This window comes from Lutjanus erythropterus, chromosome 8, assembly GCF_056507025.1.
Source record: "Lutjanus erythropterus isolate fLutEry1 chromosome 8, fLutEry1.hap2, whole genome shotgun sequence".
Classification (NCBI taxonomy): Eukaryota; Metazoa; Chordata; class Actinopteri; order Lutjaniformes; family Lutjanidae; genus Lutjanus; species Lutjanus erythropterus.
In genome coordinates this window covers 11,860,796-11,882,774 of record NC_139324.1, presented here as the reverse complement: position 1 = coordinate 11,882,774, position 21,979 = coordinate 11,860,796, and the positions used below count along the sequence as shown (strand labels likewise).

General features: G+C 41.1%; 1 long non-coding RNA gene across 1 annotated transcript in view; it reads right to left on the bottom strand.

Annotated features, from left to right (window-relative positions):
• Positions 1-21,979, bottom strand: part of LOC146322527 (uncharacterized) — a 124,067-nt gene that overhangs the window by 21,884 nt on the left and 80,204 nt on the right. Inside the window, exons 2-3 of the long non-coding RNA XR_014771300.1 lie at positions 17,041-17,130; positions 1,853-1,896 (exon numbers count right to left, since the gene is read on the bottom strand). This is a non-coding gene — a long non-coding RNA (uncharacterized LOC146322527). The remainder of the gene's footprint in view (positions 1-1,852; positions 1,897-17,040; positions 17,131-21,979) is intronic.

Here is a 21,979-nt window from a genome sequence, read left to right as displayed (position 1 = left end):
AAAGTTTCCCTGAACTCAACAACTAGCAAAACTGTATGATTTTTTAAGGGAGTCTGGGACTGATTTTCCCCACCTCAAATTAGGAAAGAAAAATGGCAAATAGAGTCTGCAGACTGGATAATATTCCTATATTCAGCGTCCAAGACATCACATGATGAAAATAAATGTTCATATCCAATGTGCAGACTTTTTTGTCCAGCACCTGGCATTTATCACATTTGGATGTGCATACTTTTGGAAACTTTTCGTCACCTCAAATTACTCACACACAGGTGTTGCTCTGGAGGACAGAGATCTGATCTCAATGAGAATAATGAGAACACATTAAAAATACCAGGTGTCAATGCAGAGGCAAGATTGGGTCATTTATTATCCAGATAACGTATGTGGATACAGATCCCATTAAAGGGATAGTTTGGATTATTTAATGTGGGGTTGTATGAGGCACTTATCCGTAGTCAGTGTATTACCTACAGTAGATGATGGTTGGCACACCCCCAGTTTGGAGGCCAGGACAAAGTCAGGAACAAAATACAAAATGTATTTTAGCCACCTAAAAATAAAAAAAAATCAATATCAGTTTAAGTGTGTGCTGTCAGACAGCCGTCTCTTACAGGAAACCACCACTGTTATACTGAAACCAAACAAACCAAACTCTTTGTGAAATCAGTCATTTTACCTTGCAGAACATGGGAGCTACTGCTGCCTTGATCTGATAGTTTGTGTTATTTTGTGACTTTGGTGAATTCGAACTAACTTTGTAAAACACTAAAGTGACACAAAACCACAAACAACCTAACCATTCAAAGCTGCAGTAGACCAGCAACTCCCATGTTTTGTGAGGTAAAATCACTGATTTCACCCATGGAGTTTGATTGGTTTGGAGAAATAGAAGTATTTGGCTTAGGCAAGGTGAAGCACTGAAAATATTCTAAATATGGCGTACACTTAAACCGGTACTGACTTTTGTAACTCCCTGTTTTGCTGCTGACCCTGTTCACAGCAGTACATTGCTTAGCATCTGTGCAGGTACTCTAGTCTTCTCCTAATTGGGGACGTGTCTACTGTATGAAATACAGTTACTGGATAATTATCTCTTACAACCCTACTTTTAGTAATCTGAACTATCCCTTTAATACCAGCTGAAAATGTGTGTGTTTATCCTGATGAAAAATGGGTTGGGCCTACATTTGAATCTGCTACTGCCCTCTGATAGAAGGTGCTTTAGGCTGATACCTCATTAAAATCAAAAAGGTGGGGTTGAAATAGCTGAGTACTACAAGAAAAACACGCACACTTCAGTCTTGAAACATAAAACATTTCTTTCTCGCTGTCAGTCAACATTCACTGTCTCTCATGAGCTGGATCTGCAGAACAGTAATTACAACTATGATTAACAGCTTCACAACTATGATTAATGCTTCACATACCTGCTTTTTGATATGTGTTTTCATGTGCATACACATAATTTTGTACTGGCACTGCGTGTGTTAGGTAACTTGTAGCCACATCTGTTGCACCAGAGCGGTTTCCCCCCTGCAACACCTCTCCCAGTGTTTCTGTTTCTCAAGATAGGTTTACAGTTGCCATAATGTCAGTGTGTCAACACTTTGTGCAACAGCACAAGGCTTGCCCGACTGAATGTCTGCCTGTGCCGACACCTACCAACGGCTACATTTCATGTAATGTTTCTGCGAGGCTCCATCAAAACACATCACGTGTCCCTGTAAAATATCAGTCACATAATTGCTCTAAATGTATCTATTAGGATCTGCCAAGGAGTGCAATGAGATTTGTTTGCCTGCGGGGCAAATAGCATGTTAGGGAGGGATCAGTGTAAATAACTCTTTACCTGTAGCTGCATGGATGAGTCAGCAGGAGCAGCAGAACGTCTCTCTGAGAAAGGAAAAAACGGAGAAAACAAATCAGCATTGTGGTCCTTGTGACTGACAGCATGCAGACAAGTGGAGAAATGATCTGTCAAAAACGATCTCCTCGGAGGAGCCTGCACCTCTCGAGACAAATGACAGTCTGTGCTGGGAGCAGGCAGAGAGATGTGTAGCTGTCTTGTCATGCTTCCATGCATGCCAAAATCTCCACAGCTGGAATGTTAATGACGCTGAGCAAGAGCTGTAGGCCATTAAGCATGCTGCGTCTCATGGCTGCACTCAGGGCCACACACTCACTCGTGCACAAACGCATTATAAGTGTGTGTGTTTGCAGTGCATGTGCATCCATGCTGTCTGAATAATCACTGAGGAAAACAGGTACAAATCCATGGCTTGTGTATATAATCATGCTCTCCCACACGTTCCCAAAGTCACACATATGCACTATAAACAAGACACTAAATATGTATGTGCACACACACACACAACCTCTACAACCCCTAGTTATCAGCTTAAACAAATATTGTCCCTCTGCCCTCCCTCATCTAATACTGCCACAGGTTGAGGTCATGACAGCTGCCAAGTTGACGGGGTCAGCTGGTTTATCGCCGCAATAGCGTTCATTCTTCCAAATCAGCCACATCCACTAATGAATTTATGACTATTCATCACCTGGGGCCAGGCATTCCTCTGCTTCACCTGGCTTGTGTTTGCCTCTGCGGCCTAGAGGAATGCACCGCACGCGTTGATGATGGTTTTTCTGATCATTCACGGATCCTCCACTAGTGGAATCCAAGAGATTTATTTTTCATTTTCTTAAGAGCATCTGAGTCTGTCTTTTGCCCAACCTCTGATCCCGAGCCTTTGCTAGTTCACTGAGCTAACACAACAGGATTTCTATTACCAGCGATTAAAGCCTGACCCTTTGTTTCAGCTGCTAGAAACCATGTAGAGGCACTCTTATTTTAAGGATTTATGGCATGGGCCCCCTAAGACAGGAGGCTTATTCCATCCCTGTTTACTTCTCCCTACAACCCAAAGTGACATTTTGACCTTTGGAGCAACGCGGACTGTGGTCTCTGCAAGCTCTCTCTCACGGGCGGATTACTGGAGTAAAAAGGCTTTGCAACTTGAAAGCATATTTGTGAGCACTAATGAGCAAAGAACTTCATTAATCCTATCATTCTTAATGGCTGCATTCTGAATCACTGCATTTTTCTTTCCTTCTACATCTGTGCAATTCTGTTTTTTTTTTTTAATTTTTTTAAAATATGGCAAGAACATCACTGTAAACCCCAGTTCATTCATGACACTAAATGTTAGTGTAGACTCCATACAAATATTCAGAACTTTCAAAATGACATGAAAACTTCACACAAACCCTGTGTTAAGTCAAGAAGTTTTGATTTTTAAGTTCATTTAACTAAAATTTATAAAGCAATATAGCGTAATTACCTCATGATCAATTGACAACATAAACATTTACCATATATTTGATGTTTGTTTTGATAGCTGAATTAACTGAATACATGGTTGTAAAACATGTAGTCAGTGTTATGCTTAATAAAAACAAATAGTGTTATGCTGAACACAAAAATGTTTTTCTGTCTAAACATAAAACTGCAGCAAATTCCTGTGTTCTTACCAGATTATTATTTTCTTTTACATACAATTTAGAAAAAAAAAAAAAAAAAAATGAGTCAAAGCATTTGAATTGACTCAAATCAGTTTTTTTGTAATGTTCATCAGTGTAACAGTTGTTGAACAGTTGTTGGTTCGACTTAATATTTTAAACTTATTAAAAATCTTTTCTTAAGTTAAGTTAACTGGTTTTACTTTAAGACGTTCTACATAAATCCTAGCAAACTGACTCCTGATCAGCATGTATGCACACAGACCTGGCACACATCACATCCACATGCACACACAAATATGATGTGCTTCTGCTCACTGCCTGCTAGTGCCAGTTTCATTGGCCGTCGGGCTGATTTTGGGCTGGTTTTGATCTGCCACTGAGCTGTTTTTTTTAAACACAGACCTGGCAACCCTGCTACTAAGTGCCTTTTGTAAACATGAGAACAATCCTTGTCAGTATGCACAATTTCACTCAAACGATGTGGTACCAGGGAACATTTACACGCTAGGATTACAGGGAATTGAAAGACAACTCAAGTTGACTGACAGCACCAACACTGACTTTTGGTTTTACAGATGTCCAGCACAAGAAAACTGTATTAACACTGCCTCTAAATGCTGTTACCAGATTTTCCCTCTCCTAAATGTGATGGAGGTGACGGGGTCAACATGGCACACTGCCTGGTGTGTGTGTGTGTCTATTTTTCTGAGTCCACAATGTCATAATGTCAGGGTTGTTCCTACCCATTTTAGCAAAACAACTGAAGCCTTGTCACCTCCCCCCCTCCGCCCTCCTCCCCTCCAAACTATGTCTCCCCATCAGCCCCTAAACCGTGTCACCTCCTCACCCCACCTTCCAGCATCCTGACCTCCTGACTCCCACTGAAGGCGCACTCAGGGGCCACAAAGCTCTCGTTTGTGTTGTCTACGGTGGCTTGTGCCGGCCTAAGGATCGTCTCTACGCACCTCCAGTCAGTGAGTGGAGCAATGTAACCCTGGGAATGGGAGGAGGCAGTGAAGGTAGTGCCTGGTTGGAAAGTAAGGGTGCAAGCACAAGCAAACCATATTGTAAACATTGCCTTTCTGCTATTTTGTATTTCGTTAGTTATTTTACTTGTTAAACTCCAGATTGATAAAACCCTAATAACGCTGTTCTTATTAATTTATCTGTAACCCTTTATCCCTGAAGGGTTGCAGGGGGCTGGATCCTATCCTTGCTGACATTGGGCAAGAAGCAGGGCTCACCCTGGACAGGTCACCAGCTCATCATCAGGTTGACTCACTGACTGACTGAGACAATCAACAAATGCACTCTGCATCTTATAACCACTCAGTCAGATCAGCTGGACGCACTGCCACGGATCGCGCCAGGAGGAGTGGAGGTGAGCGGAGACCATGCTAACCCAGCTTGGACTTAAGGCTGCCCCTGACCGGTCAGGAAAATTAAACTAACAAAATGGGACTCAGAGTGGGCTAGCAATGGGAAACCAGTGCCTGCATCTTACAGAGACACGTTCCACCACAACATCCTAGATCATGCTGTTGCATTTAATGGGTGGACCAGTTCTTAGCTGACAGGACAAAACATGCAGGACCGAGGAGACAGACTTTGTTTGCATCCATGATGCTTTGTGCACAAATGCAGTCAAGTTGATGGACAACATTTCCCAGATGTTGAACTTTTAATGTCAAGATGTACATCATATTATCATCAGTATCTTGTTGCTGCTGTTGACATTCAACCTATTGCGAATTCAAACTTGAAGAGGTCACTCAGTAGAGAGCAGATCTCCAGGCAACCTGAAAAAGAATATTTGGATGTAACCCTTTTGTATTCACTAGGGCTGGGTATCGCTACTCAATACCTTTAAGGTTTTGACTGAAGTAACGCAGTACCAAGTAGTATCAAAACTCCTTCAGTCAAATGACACCTCCATTCAATTCTTCTGGCACCCAGATCTGGAAAATCAATCACCATAAAGAACTTTTGAAAAAAGGTACTGAATTAAGTACTGGTATCATCATTTTCATCATCAACCAACAATTTGATTAGTAATTGTAATTTAATTACATGCTTTTACTCAGTAACTCTAACAGGTAACAATTTTATGTGAACATTTAATTTGCAATTGAATTACATGTAACTAAGTAGTTCATTTCCAGCACTTTGTGTGAAATTTTGTGATGATCAGCGTATGAATTCTTGAAAACATGTTTTGTGAGGTCATCACCAAAATCAAATCAGTTCGTCCTTGAGTCCAAGTGGAGGTTTGTACCAAATTAAAAAAAATTCCCTCCAAGCAATCCTGAGATGCATGATTTAGACAATATCAGGTCACAGTGTCCTTGACCATTGACCAGCAAAATCTATCAGTTTATTCGAGTCCAAGTGGACATTTGTGCCAAACTTGAGGAAATCTCCTCAAGGTATTCTTGAGAAATCGCAGTTATGAGAATGGGATATAGGCCTATGTGGCATTTATGTGTCGCATGAGGGAAATGGTAATTGGACTGTATTTATAGAGTGCTTTTCTAGTCTTCCAACCACTCAAAGTGCTTTACGACACATGTCATATTCACCCACCCACACACACATTCACACACTAATGACAGAGGCTGCCATGCGAGGCAGAGGCACCTTGCCATGCCGTGCCCCATTAGTGGCTGTCTCATACAGCCACTAATGGGTACCATGCACTGGTACAAAATGTTGCTATTTGACAAGTTGGGAACAGGCTGGATCTACACTTAAGTGCTCCTATTGCCATGAAAAACAGGGACAAGAATTCCTTCAGCCCTGTCTGCCTCCAAGCTCTGAATGCTCATGACAGGAAGAGATAACTGCTGCTGTTGTTGTCCATTATTTAGTGATGATGATGGTGATGGTGATGGTAATAGGGTAATGATGGTGATGATAATGATGACATGTTAACAACAGTGACAATTATCCTCGTTTTAAAAATTGAAGTGCAGCATATAACATTTGTAGTGTTGACTTTCGTGCTGATGCTGATGTCTAGAATTATGGATGTGTCATATCATATCATGTTCTATTGGTGGTGATCTGTATTACACTGATAGTGGTGATGTTGCTTAGTAATGCTGACAATATTTAATGTTCATTAGATTATTATAGGCCCTGTGGGGTTATGGTGAATACTTATTAGCCTGCTCCAGACAAGCTTGAATGACTCACTGTGCATAGGCGTATGTCACCCTGTGCATGATTTATGTCAACTCGTTTGTTTCTACGTTTCAATATTATATTGTATATACTTTTTTTTTTACATTTGCTGTAGCACAAATTGCATACTGGGACAACTACCTATACTGAATTGCTGATTTTTGTTGTTGACTAATTAATGAATTAAATGACTATATAACTAATAATGTGCACTCAGGCAAAACATGGAGAAGCACCTACTGCAATGTCACCGCAATTGCCAGACTCAAGCAGGGGAGATTTGTAAAGTTCTGCTATCCTTAATATGATCCCCCACATACATTGTCCCTCGCTGAAACATGATTTGAAACTGAGGCAGTTTGCGCCCTTGCGGCCGGTTAAAGCCTCTCAGACTGGATCCGTGTGAACACACCTGAAGTGAGTACACAAGCTCTCGCCCAAGCAGCACGGCTGCAGCAAAGAAATGATGTTCCTCTTCTATGTCGAAGTACTCTGACATTTTCTTCTTTGTTGAAAGTTTGCAAAGTCAGCTCTGCACATAACCAGTCACTATTTCTGAGCAGATCTCTCTCTGTTGACTGAGTTGCTTCCAGGTAGCATGTAAACACAGATGTGAAGGTATCGCAAGATCTCGTGTCGCCCCGCTTGGGCTTCAATTGTACTGGATTTGGCTGCAATGCTGTTTTCCGCTGAAGCTCTGGGAGTATTTTGTGAACTGAAGATCTTAACCCATCCTCACATCAGCACAGGGGTGAGTAGATATTGAGTGAAATTTCATTTTTGGGTGAACTATTGCTTCAAGAAAAGTGAAAGGTCTGCTGTAATTGGTTGTATAAAAGCTGTCAAAATTAGAATTACTGCTGTGCAGTTGCATGTCTCCACCAACCATTCAATTTACAGTTTACATCAGAGCTGAACATTATGATGTCACAGTGAAGTTGACCTTTTACCTTTTGGATATAAAACATCATCAGCTAATCATTTGATCCTTTTAGCAAATGTCTAAAAGGATAATTTAATGCAGTGGCCAAAAATGTGTTTAGTGAGGTCACGGTGATGTTTGACCTTAAACCACCAAAATATAACCAGTTCATCCTTGACTCCAAGTGGACCCATGTGCCAAGTTTTGAAGGAATTCCTTCAACGTCAAGGTCAAGATCCTGAACAATGACCTGAAAACCTCTCCGGCAGTAAAAGCATAAAGGCATAAAATAACAATAAAAATAATACTAAACAGTTTAATAATATATATGTTTTTCCAGGTTTTTCAAGAACTGTGAATCACAGAGGTCCTTCAGCATACATTTATTTGAATTTGCAAAAAAAAATTTGTCTGATCGATCGAGTAGTATTTGAGATTAGCTGTCCAGTGATAACACACTCACTCACTCACTCACACACACAGAAGCAATTGCATGATCACATGATCACCTCCAGGCTTCATAAGTAATAACTGTAATTAAACTCATTACCATTTGCACCTTCCTGTATATCTTCACATTGGTTTGCTGGCGTTATTCAGGCAGAGTGTGAATGGCTTTATTCTCATCAGTGTGAATGTGGCTCTGTAACAGCACTCCCCTCAGTCTCATCCACCTGTGTCATTACTCCACATCATTCATTCATTGCCTTGGACATCTTGCTGTTGTTTTGTCCCCTCGGACCTGTTGACCAGCTAAATTTAGCTCACTGATGGTATTTTGAACTGATGAGGGAATTTTTTTACACCCTTAAAAAGGGAAAGGAATCCGGGTGACTAATGTCCCGTGTGCTCTTGGGAGTTAAATGTAGAACCAGTATGTAAACAGTCTGGCTTTTGTTTCCGAGGAGCATAGTTTCTGTCCACATTCAAGTGACGTAGTGTATGTGATAGCGAGTTAACTGATTGGCTGGCAACGATGGTTGCAGTGTGTGTGAATGAACCTACTCACACACTCTGAAGGTAGACAAACACCAATACTATTCTCCTTTGTGTCAAACATGACACGAGGAAAAAAAACCAAACTAAATATAAACTAACATTGTTTCCTTGTCCAGGGGGAGTGAGTGCATCTTGTGTATGTGTGTGTGCTTGTATGTGAGCATGACTGCTTTGTGTGTGTGTCAGAGGGGAAATTCCAGCCAGGGGGATATAAGGTGTGGCTGAGGATCATCTCTGACCACTTTAAAGCGGGGCCATCATCAGCGTTCCTGTATGACTCTCGGCCCCAGCTGCATTTCTCTCTGAGGGCTCATTATTCTGGCAGGTGCCCTATTGTCCCATCTTTGTGGGCCTTTTCATGAGCATACCAAAAACACAACACCAAAATATGCAGGGAGGAGGAGGGCACAGAGGAGAGGGGGTGGTGGTGGCCTGAGTCAAAGTGAAGAAGACTCAGAAAAACTGTGGCATCAAAAGAAGAGAAAAAGCTTTGTTAAGAGAGACGGCATATCTGACGAAGAAGAAGAATAGGAGCCGCTTAGATGTTTGGTGGTTAGAGCGGTGGGATGTGGTGATTGTGGCCACTATAAAAGAGAAAAATTCTGATGTGAGGATGATTGTTTTTTGTGAATGAAAGCATGATGGGACAAACTGCCACAGTTCATGGAGCTGTTGCCCTTTACTTGACTTTTTTGTTCACTGTAAGGGTCATTTCTAGTGAATTTCACCTTGTACTGTCAGATGCTTGTGGTTGCAGAAATGACTATGTTGTCAGGACACTAACATCCCCTGCTGTGTGAGAGACCTTGCGTGTCTTTGTATGACCTCATGGGAAAGTCCTTTTGCTCTGGAATAAATATAACAAAGGAGCTGTTGACAGATGTTTCAATAATAGAAGAACAAATGATGCTCTTGTGTTTTAATCTGCCAATGCATGAGTGTTTGTGAGTCTTACTTATGTCTAGCTAACATCTTAAAGATACATGCACACACTGTGTGTGGCCCACTTTGGATTATGCACCAGCGGAGGTGACCCCACTTCGGTGTCATCATGTTAACATCTGAGGTTTCAAGAAAGAAGTTGTAAAAATTTTGAGAAAATGAGCGGTCATGTCAGGAAAGTAGAGTCGCCATTTTGAGAAAAACGTCAAAAGTTGTGTTGAACAAGAAGAAAGTTGTATTGTCTAAGAGTGAAATTGTAATTTTGAGAAAAAATGAATAAGTACAGGAATGCTGCAAATACAAGAACAAAAAATAATTCATAGAACATAATCAAATATAGAAAGTATATTCCTGTATTTGGTTGTGTTTTCTGTTTTGCAGCATGTCTCTGCATTTGGTTTTGTTTTCTATGAAATTTTCTTAATATAGTTAAACATTTTTTTTCAAAGTCTCTGTTTTTTTTCCTCAAATTTTATTTCCAGCTTTGTGGGGACCAGAATGAAGGGTTTTGACTTGTTGAAGACAGCCTGTGATGATCTGGATCACTTGACACATGTCATTAGTGTTGTTGGTGTTGAGGTGTCTCTCGACTCTCCTGATGTCTCTGCTTGACCATCACCTTTCTCTTCATCCAAGCTGGATGGAATGATTTCACTGTTGTCACAATAACCATATCATCAACAAATGTGTTTATATATTCTGTCAGTGTTTATGTATCTTCCTCGAGATATATTCCTCGAGTTAGGGTTAGGGTTAGGCACGTAGTTATGATGGATAGGGTTAGGGTTAGGGGCTAGGGCTGCACTGTAGGAATGAGTCCTAAAACCCTGAAATTAATTAGCATATTAACACTTTCGCTTCACTTGTCTCAAAGTCAATGTATTTTTTTAATGGGTTTTTGTTAAGATGCCTGAAATAAGGTATGTTTAACACCATCTTAAGAGAGTTTTACATTTTGTACTGCAACATAAAATACATTATACCACACTCCTGAATTTTAAAGCTTTTATGTGTCTTTAAAAAGTGTTCATCAACTAGTCGCTAAATGAGACTACAGTGGTTGTCGGGGACATTAAACTTCATCACACCAAAAGTCACTACATAGTGGCCGTGATATGTGACCGTCATATATAGTTCATCTAAAGTGGAAAGTTAGTTTTTTACTCCATGGGATGCATTTACGTTTCAAAAATCATAAAAGAGGTGTTCATTTCTGAAACATATCTTGCTAAAAAAAATGCAAGTATCATAAACTTTCATTCACCAAAGAGCTTATTTTCTGCACTAGCCCAAAATCCAATGGAAAAATTCTATTGGCTTTTTTGGGGAATACCAGAATGATGCCAGCTTCTGAGTTAGCTTAAAAAAATACGTCATCCCTGCAATACTCTATGTATTATGTCCATGACAGGTCCCCACGAATATAGCAACACCAGTCTGACTGTGTGTGTGTGCGGCACCACCTTCATACGTAATGCTGAAATACTTCAGGTTTAAACAGCCTCCCTGACAGTGTGAAGGAAAACAATGCTCCACTCTTCCAAGCACATGCCTGGCGCCAGCTGCCAAGAGAGATAAGAGCGAGAGGTGAGGAAGAAACAAAAACGCAAACAACAAATCCCTCATATCTCTGGGTGATGAATGCTGAAAGAGAAACGCTTACTTTGCTTGCTATCAGATGGGACAAGTTCACATAGGTTCACAGGCCTAGCACATTAGATAGTCTGATATACAGACATTCCTGTAGATTTAGCTGCCCTGTGACCGAGCTACTGCACAGGGCACAGAGTCAAAAACATCAGAGGCAAAGGGACTCGGATCTGCTGGGGTGTGGGGTCTTCTTTGGGCGTGGGCACACGGCTTGGGCTTGTGGATATCACGTAGATCAAAATTAATTTTGCCGCGCCTTGGCTCAGGATCATGGTGAGTGAGTGTGCCACACACAGTCTTTGATTGTCTCTGATGGCTCAGATGATGCAGAGGAGGAGATAGCATCTGAAGTTACCCACCCTCTAAAGTCTTTTCCCCCTACACTTCTTCTTTTTTTTTTATCTCAGATTACAGCAGTGGAATAGGATCCCTGCCTGTGCTGTAGCTCTGTGGTGAGCTGCAACTACACACAACAAAGGCGTCTGTTGTACTAGTCAGTCATTGTGTGCAATTTAATGTCTCCTAAATAGTTATATTGTTGACCTTTTCAGGTGCATTCTGAACATTCCTTGTGGCCATGCCAGAAAGCAGCACAGGTTATTGTTAAAGAAGAAAAAAGATTATTGCTTTTGACGGAATAACAAGACAAGACAAGGACTCAAAAGATACTAATTTGGCCTACTTTACATGTGTCTAAACAGGGTTCGAAATATGGGGGACCTACAGGGAGCATGGCTCCCCTGAAAGACACGTGAGCTTCCCAGATTAGGGGGTACTGGGAAATAATCTAACATTTGGTGCCACTGCTTTGATTCCTCATTAATATACAATATATGTTCCTGTATGTTTAGGTTCCTTAAAGGGACAGTTCACCTCAAATTCAAAAATGCACCGGCCTATTTTTCCCCTGGTCTGTAGCACTGTTTGTCCATCTGGGTTTTTTTGGTGTGAATTCCAGAGTTTTGGTGATACCGGCTGTAGAGACGTCTGCCTTCTCTCCAGTACAGTGGGACTAAATGTCACTTGTCTTGCAGCGCTCAAAACACCAAAATATACATTTGAAAAAATTAAATCTTGTTGTGAACAGTTTTATGTAGGAACTACTTTCTTCCTGTAGTAGAATCTCAAGGAACTACGTCAGACCTCTTTCTTTTCTACTAAGATGAAAGTAGTTCACACGTTACACCATACGTTGTCTTTCAAGTGAACATCTTCTGGCTAACAAGTGTTAGTGTTCACTGTTTGTTGACATCTTTATTGTTTCCTGGTGGAGAGTGAATATTTTATCTTTGTTCCAAGCTAAATAGTCTCTGTACAAACTGAAACGTATTGCTGATGTTCCTAGTGACCTAGCAGGCATTAGTTCAAGTCATTAGTTAACTAATTGCTGCACCTTTATGATATTAATGTAATTATTGAAATATATACTTCTGCAGCAGAATATACTTTCTATATTTGATTAACATATAATATACATATTCATTTAATTCAACACAGTATAACATCACATGAGTCTCGTTATCCAAAACATGGGAATAAATAACTTCCAACTAAAAAATACACTTGTGTTTTTTTATCAACACAATGTAGACTTACAAATTAACTTGCTAAGTTAAAGTTAAAGTCCCTGCCCTACTGCTTCACGCCTCCTGTGCCTGCCTGAACCTGCTATGTCTTCATCATCCCCAAAGTCAGACCTGGTCTGAGCCACTGTGAATCACCTCAGTGCTGTATTCCCTGTCGTCAAACTGATCTCAGTGGGTCTCTGAGACTGTGTCCCAGTCTAATAGGACCGCTAACTGAGCTAACCAGCGAATGGCTGGCCGCAGTGCGCCTGCTACTGCTGAGTCCGCCTGGTTCTGGTGCTCATTATGATTACGCTCCCTGCCAGCATTCTCCACTGGATACCCCCTGCCCCAAGCCTGAAAACATCTTCCTCCTGACAGTCCAAAACTCCTTTGTTGGCAACACAAAGGTCCTTTCTGTCAACAATCCCAATACTTCTGTCCTAGTCAAATTTGAGGTGTTTTTTGTGTTTGTTTGTTTAGCCGACTGTTAGAGGTAGCCCTCACAAGCACATTTGTACATACGTGTACATGACCCTCCCACCCCCCGAGAATAGAGCTCCCCTGAAAGCTACATGCTACTGTTTCTCAGCCTGCAACACCCCCACCCCCCAAAAATCTTCTCCTTATTTCAGCTTTAAGGAAAACTATGTGTGAAATCACTTAACAAATTGACACACTCTGCGCTTGAACAAGAGCAGGCACAGCCTTTAATTGCATGCACACCTAGCCAAGTTCATGATAAGAAATTATGAGTCACAGTGTTTTCCCCTACCCCAGCAGACAAATCATGATGACAATGAAGCACGGCCTGGTGCCTAAAATAGGTACCACCTCCAGGGTGTGTTTTTGTTATTTTTTTTTGTTTTTTCTAGACAGTCACCGCAGCAGCCGCTTGTAGGCCTGCAGACTGAGGTAATGCCCTGTGAGAGATTCCTGATGCTTTACCTCATGCCTGTCTGACTGAGAAACGCCTCAGTTATCTCAGCCACTTCCTTCTCTTGACCACATGCATATCAGCTGAGGTAAGGATGGAGTGGCCTGGTCCCGGAGCAGCAAGCTGGCTCTAGTGACCTGATTAGATTGGGCCTCTAGAGTCAGGTGGGTAAAGTGGATCACATGTACACGGTCAACATTCTATTTTAATAAGAATATGCTCATTTGGTCCTTATCTCAAAGACCTTATATAAGATTGTAAAGGTGAAGACAAGCAGTGCGAACATGTGGTGTTTTTGTGTGTGCAGGAAAGGTTGAGTACACTGCTATTGTTTTTGGCCAAAATTGCACGCCTGTGTCCAATCTTTCAGTTTAACAACACGCATCCCATCCTCATCGTTCGTGATTTGTTCATTGCAAAGTTAAAATAACACAAAGTAAACTTTCCCATTGAGTGTTGACTCAGAAATCACAGAACCAAAACATACAGAAGGCCAAGTACTCCATCCTATCAAAACTCACCTCCTTTCCTTTCCCTTCTGTCTTTCATCTCCTCTCCTTTTCCCTCACCTTTTGCTCTCTCTGGCCTCACCTTTCCACATCCCTCCACACGTCCCCCAGTGTCCTTTTGTCTCATTTCTTCCCCTCTGTTTTCTGGGTGTGTTTCATCTGAATGTTCCTTATAGGACCAGCAGGATTATCGACCATGAGTAATAGGGCTCTCGCCGGGACAGACACAGATGCTTTGCATGCTTTCCCAACACCAGCGGGATCAGTGGTAACTGTAGCTCTATCTGGGTTGGCTTTATTGACAATCCCTTGCAATAACAGGGAAGGGTTGTGTTTAAGTCTAACCAAGCGGTAGTAAAGCCATGGGGATTTAACAGAAAATCCACATAAGGGGTATCATCGACATATTAAGCAGCAGCAGTAAGTTAACACCCACTCTTTTGTGAATCACAGTGTACCTGCTTGGAATGTGTCGTCTTGGTCCCGAGGGTTTCCTTTAAGTACCAGCACCCCGTCCTCTGACGTGTTTGCTTGTAACCCCTTCTTATGTGTTATTATGATGACACAATCAACATGTGAGCATCAAATTTTGTGTTTCCCATTCTCAATAATGGGAAATGTGGCTGTAAAGAGTTTTCTAAATAGCTGTCTGTTTATTAGTTATGATGCTTTAGCAAACTGTACGTACTATTTGAACCTTGACCCCATGAAGTCAAGAATGTTGGTGATATACTTTGTTTTGAATAAAACTTAAGTATAGGTTACTTTGAGTAGATTGTTTTCAAATTCATAATAATCTGTTGTAAATCTTAAAGCCATAATATAATACGTTGTTTTTTTTTAATTAGTTATTGTTATTATTCTCTTAACTCCTAGTTTTTGGTGGTACTTTAGGTGAGGTAATTACCCCGATCTCAATCTGATTGAGTATCTGTGAGATCTGTTGGAACAACAATTGCTATTTTGGCAGCAGGGGGATCTACACAGTATGACAATATTAATAGTGTAGCTGATCAGTGTATATCAAACAAATCTTCAGTTCCAAACAGATAATTGAAAAAAGAGAATGTTCAATACATATATATTTCATGTTAATAATAGACTTTTAGAAGCTGAGATATGGAGGAGTACAAAAGTTTTATCCTAGCCTAAGGCTTATGTCTACCTGGACAAATCTCAAGACTACTCATTGAGGGCAAGTTCCAGTCAAGTCATTTAGGTCTAAAGTCAAGTCTAAAGTCAACTGATCTACAAGTCATTCAAGGCCTCTCTTAAGTTATTTGAGACAAGTGTAAGTCAAGACTTGAGCCATTTGAGCTTTAAGTAATTCAAGTCACGTCTAAAGGCATCTGAGTTGCAAGTAATCCAAATCATCTGTGAAAAAATTTGATACAAGTTCAAGTCAGTGCCAGTGTCCTTGGGGCAAGTCTAACTCAAGTGAATACAAGTTAATTCTGAAGTCATTCAAGTTTCAAGTCCTTGAGGGCACGTTCAAATGAATTCAAGTCACGGGTTATTCAAGCAGTAAGTCATACAAGTCAAGTATCACAAGGTTTGAGTCACATGTCATACAAGTCAAGTTTCATGCCATCTGAGTTAAAAAATCATCCAAGTCATGTCTGCAGTAACATAAGACAACTTTCAGTCATCTCTGAAGTCTGCCAGCTCAGTCTGAAGTCGTTTGAGTTCACAAGTCATCCAAGTACCATGTCTTTGACTGCTAAATTAAGTCTCAAGTCTTCATAAGCAAATAGCAAGTCAAGGTGCAAGTCTTTCAGGTCACTGAATGCTGACCAAGAAAATTACATGAAATTTGAACCTCTTCATGTCAGAGCTGTTTTAACAGTGATGGTAATGCAGCTGAGGCCCAGTCCTTTCACTACATAGGTCAGATAATTATAGATTCAAGGCCTTGCTGTCACTGTCTTGTTGATTGTTTATATTGTTTCCAGATTTTACCATCTTGAATTCACAAGTGACAGGTGAGTATAATAAGGCATGATGAAAGAGAGGGAGTGCAGTAGACTTCAGGTTGTCTCCAACAGAATGTTAATTATTTGGAATATTATGAATGTCTCAAACACACCGTGTGACTCAGATGATTGGAAGAAGACAGCCAGTCGTAATCCTAAAGCCAGACAATCTAGAATGTGTGTAGGCCTATATATGTGAGTCCTTGTGTGTGTGAATGAGTAAGTCAGTGTACAGGTGCTCCACCTCAACCTTGGGAGCAACTGGCTGAGGCAAGGGCCCAGACATTAGTCTGGCAACAACACACACACACACCCACGCACACACTGAGCGGATTAGGTTGCAATGTGGAAACTACTTACTGACTTGAGCAAAAAGTAAGCAGAGGAGAAAGGGAGGGGTTTGAAACAATTAAACCCATGCTGACAACTCACAGACAGTCATTTCATAACTCATACGTGCAGGAGGTCGGCTGGACCTGGCGTCTCAAGGGAAGCAGCCCTTATAAGGTTATAAGACAAACCACACACAGGACTGACACACGCCTGACACAAGACTCAGGTATGCCCCATTTGGCATTTGTTGAAAGTTCTTAACCCAGACAGCTGTGCCTTACTCACACCTGAATACTAATAATAGCTTCATCAATGATTTTTCATTGTTTTGACTGTATATTGTCTGTGATTTCACTCACTATAACAACCCACTGATGTAATTTTCCATGAGCAGTGGAAACTTTGATTTCAGTTGTGGCAGCACACTTGTATTGCCACAATGTTTACAGATAAATTCTGAAGTATTGACGAGCAGATTGGGTTTAAAGGGACCAACCCTTACCTGAGGGACTGGATTCATGTCAAAGTGTCCTTGGCCAAGACATCTAACCTCTCCTGGGGGTCAGTTGGATGGTTGTCCCAATGCTTCAATCTGTGGGAGAAAAAGATAAAGAAAAATGTTCACTTTGGATCAACACTATCAGGATTTTCCACCATTTATGGCACAATGCTTCCCTGTCTAAGATGGCAGCAAAATATGTTTTGAAGTCATACGGTAGGGGGTGCTGTTATGGATCTTGTTTAGTAGTTCCACCAGAAAGGATTGAGGTTATGCACAAGAAGCAGCATCATGTGAACAGCACAACAATAAGAAAAAAAAGACTCCAATAATGCATATTTTGTCCAATCTTCTCATCTGGCATGATCATACAACATATGAAAGAACCTAAAATAAAATGTTTTTTATATAAAAACTGAAGCGCTGTTCTTTTCATATATTCACTGTTAACATATTCATAGAGCAAAATATTCTGGGAGTTTTGAAATGCTGGCAGTGGCTTGCAGCCTGAAAATAATAGGGACAGGCAGGGAAAGACTTGAATAAGACTCACATTATTATTAAGAGCTGCATGGGCCAACTTCTCGCTTACACAGTAACATCAGAAACGTATCTGTAACTGACAGTATGCAAAATGTGTGGGTCGAAAATTACAGATGGAGAAACAATCTCAAACTCTGTTCAACATTTGAAGTTAGACGAAGACCAGTAAGTCAAGGCTCTGTTGTTAAAATGGCATTACATTTGGCAAAGAGCCCATTATACTATGTTTAGGACCTAAACTTAAAGTTTAGGACGTGGGATTGACTTGGAACTTGTCAGTCTTGACTCAGGAGTTGACTCAGGACTTGCCTGTCTTGACCTGGGATTGACTTGAGACTTACTTATTACTTGCAAAACAATGACTTAGTCTCATACGTTATGGGTTCCTGCTGTAGCCCTCTTGTATGACCAAACACTAAGAGCAGAGATTTGGACAGGATTTGCCCTGGGTGGTCCATTAGAGTTCAGCTTCTAAGGTTTGTTTTCCATCTTTGCTCATCCCTCACAAATTTTTTGGTGTTTCTATGATTTGAACCTGCAGCCACTAATCAAATGTTCCATGACAAAATACACTGTCATTGCCATCAAAACTGACCTATATCAATTCTAACTGCTTTGCAACCATTATAGTTAAGTTTGCTTACCTTTAGGCACAAAAACTACTTACGTTAAATTTTCACTAATCAATATTTTATATTAAGAAAGGATCACATTACTTAATGTGAAAGGAGTTGCTTTTAACGTCTTTTAGCTCATTATTTTGGTTTTATGGATGTTTTTATGATGTTTCAGGAATAAAGGCAGGTGTCCAGACAAACAGACAAATTTAGCCAGCTGGTGGCTGGAGAGCACGATATTTCCCTCAGGAGTTGGAGCAGGCCAAAACAGTCCAAAAACAAAAAATCATATAAACAACAACAAAATCAGTGCCACTTTACATTATAGTTCATGCTTATCTTTTTGATTTAAGGCAGGCAAAGGAAAGATCATTGTTTGGGTTCAAAAATATCTACTTGATCAGGGAATCTTTGTGGTCATGGTACAAAGACAGAAAAAAAACAACAATATTCTTGCAGGGAAAGAGTTAAGAGACTCATGATTATTGGCCAACTTCTCTTTCACACAGTACAGTCAGAAACTTTTCTGTTGAAAGTAATTTGATATCAAAAGAACAGAGGCTTATTTGTGTCAGTAGGATTAATCTACAGTTTCATTTTCTTTTAATGGGAATGGAAGATTGATAAGATTTGATGAGACAACACAGGTAGATTTTTAGATAAAGATCAATCTGAGTATCAAGGCAGTTTATCATTATACGGCCCAGGATTGCACAATGAAAACAAAGTGATGATAGTGACGAAAATATGAATGACATCTTCACATACAAAGTTCAACATCTGGAAAACATTGTCCGCCTTCCCACGCCTTGCCAGAGCCTTGTGATCTGACAGCTCAGAACACAGTCCGCCTGTCAAGTGCTTGATCTGGGATGTTATGGTGGAGAAGGGCTCTGTAAGATGTGGCACTGATTTCCCATTGCTTGGCCAGCCTGAGTTCCATTTCGGACATTAGCCAGGAGCAGCCTTAAGTCCATGCTGGGTTAGCATGGCTCTCATCCTGGCTCTCTTGTCCTCCCCATGGGGTGGTCAAACAACTCACAGCGGTGTGTCTGGCTGATTTGGCTGGGTGGTCAGAAGATGCCGTCTGCAGTGTTGATTGCTTCAAGATCTGCTCCTCTTTAATCCAAACCCCATGCTTCCTTTTCCAATGGGTGTATTTCTGTCATAGATGTTAAATGTTTCAGCAATTACAGCTGAAAAATAATAGATCAAGGAAACAAATTTGCTCTGATTTGGTCTCTACAGACTGCAATTAAGTGTCACTATAGTCATCACCTTTTGCCAACTTTGTGTTTCAGCTGTTTGTTGCTGGTCGGGGGATTGACATATAAGTACAGGAAGCAATCTAAAATGCAGGGATGCTTGTCCTGACTGTCATGTCCTGACATCAACAAAGACTGGCTAAGGGCATCACCTTCACTAGCCCCACTTAGACAGACATATCTCCATGGACAGCACCCCTAAAATGACTTAATCGTTGGAAAAGAGCTTCTGGCTTGTTCGCATTCATACTTTAGCAACCAATTACTAATTTGCCATTTTCAGCAAGTAGGTTGCTAGCTCAAAGGTTGTTGTTGTTTCCTGTAGCAAAGAGGGGCGTTGAAAATGGATGTGGCGAATGCCACTTGAAACAGTCCAATGGCAGGTACATCTGGTGAGTCAGATAACACATTTGCTTAGTTTAAAAAGCTTTCAAAATGAAACTTTAACGGGCAATTTAATCTTAGAAAATCTTACAAAAGCTTTGTTCTAGTTCATTTATTCTTTTTTTTATAAGCATTCAAATGTTGGTTGGTTGCATCAGAAAATCCACTTTTCAGACAAAAAAAGAGAAAACAGTGTTTTTGTGAAAGAGGCATTTTTATGCCAAATATCCACTATGTTTTTATTTTTGCTTTTTTATCACTTCATATTATGTGTGTGACATCACTGTGACCAGTGTGGTTAGCACTAGGTGTGTGTGTCCCCCGTCCCCTACCCGAAATATTGTATGAGTGCCCTAGGGCCTGTAGCGCTGTCTGCCCCGGTGTGGGTCATGATCCTCTCTGACCCATGGATCTGCAGCTGAGCACTGATGTTTTCCTGTTAGATAGCACCATCTTCTTCTACTGCTGCTCAATTCCAGTGGTTCCCTTCCAGTGTCAGATGATGTGTCACAGCATCCTACCGCCTTGCGGTGAAAACAGCAATTGACGAGGTATCTTGTCAGTGTTGTGGCTTGAACAACAAGAAAGCCCATCAATGGCTTAAATGTAGTTGAGTCTCTGTTTAAAACTCTCCTCCATGAAGTAAATATCCAGCCTCTTACTCCCTCCCTCAAATGGAGACTTTTCAGCCCGAACTCAGCAACACCTTTTGAACAGCTCAAGAAAAAGGGTAAAATAAAAAGAAAATGCAACATGAAAGTGAAAGTGATCTGTTGTGAAACAATACATGATGAAAAAAGCTCACCCTCCACACTCTCAATGTCTTTCTTTACACATGATACAGTAAGCATGCAATTCACAAGCGGTGTTCCATTTCATGGGAATAATTATACCCGTAGCGCTGTTAACATTTAGCTCAGAGCACCATTCAAAGCAAGGCTGGCTCCAAAACAAGGAGAAGGGTTAGCTGGGCAAAGCCTTAGTTCTGTGTTTATATGCAGTTGGAATGCATGTAAGCAGCAGGGCTTGTTTGTACCTTCGCAGTGGGGTGCACTAAACAGCCTGCAAGTTTTTCAAGGGTAGTATTATGTTTCCTCGGGAGCTGTGTTTTCCTACCCTTGTATGCATTAGCTGGAGAGGTCAGCAATCAGCCCTGGGAATAAGCCGGTGTGTGTACCAGCCACCTGAAGATTATCTTGACATTCTTGTTGTTGCAGGGGGAGGATAGGCCTCCCACCTGATTCATACTACTCAACACAGATGTAGCAACTAGGAGGAGGAGGGAACAGGTAAAGAATAGATGGAGGGAGAGATGGTAGAAGGCATGAAAGGGACAGAGAGGTGGAGGGTGGAACTAGCTGCTGCTGCATGTCGCAGCACGTCCATCATGGGCACATTACAGACAACTTCTGCCATTTAGAGGTGAAGGGCCCCCGTGCAGCCTGCTAATCTGCTGGTGTGATTGACTTTGTCAGTCAAGGAAGCAAGTGTGGGGGCCAGACTGTACGGCGCATTATCAGTAAGGGGCTTAAACAAACCCGTGGTGGTGGGAATGGGAATGCTGTCGCGAGGCTTACAATGACCCCCTTCCATTCCCTGATTCCACTCCAGCTCATTTCAATGTGTGTTTTTAAAACTTCCTGTAAGTCACCAGCTGAAGCCAGGCCCTTAAGAGACCTTTTAGATAAGGTTGTCAAGGTCCGCTCCTCAGAAAAGCGCACCGCCACATCTTGTAAAAAGTTAGCAGTGAGAGTAACATGTCCTGACACCCGTGGCTTTAAAGGAGCTGGTAGAGAATGTGGTGAATGCCAAGTTTGCGTTGTGTCCTTAAAGAGAGTGTGCTTTATGTTCCTTGGACAGAGGTTTCCTCATGGTTGTTGGTCTCAAGACTGCCAAGCACGATGTCTGGGCCTGGATCCTGTTGTCCTTTCACACTGTCATTTCACGCTTGGCTGTGAGATATAATGCTATACTATAATGCTTAAAAAAAACATATATAATCGCAAGATTTTTAAGGTTCATTAAAGGATTTCATGTCTATTTGTCTAAAAGTTCTTTATGAAAATGTCTGGTTTGAAAATCTATCCTTTTCAGATATTTGGAGATTGTGTCCCTTTTTAAAAACATGCTAGT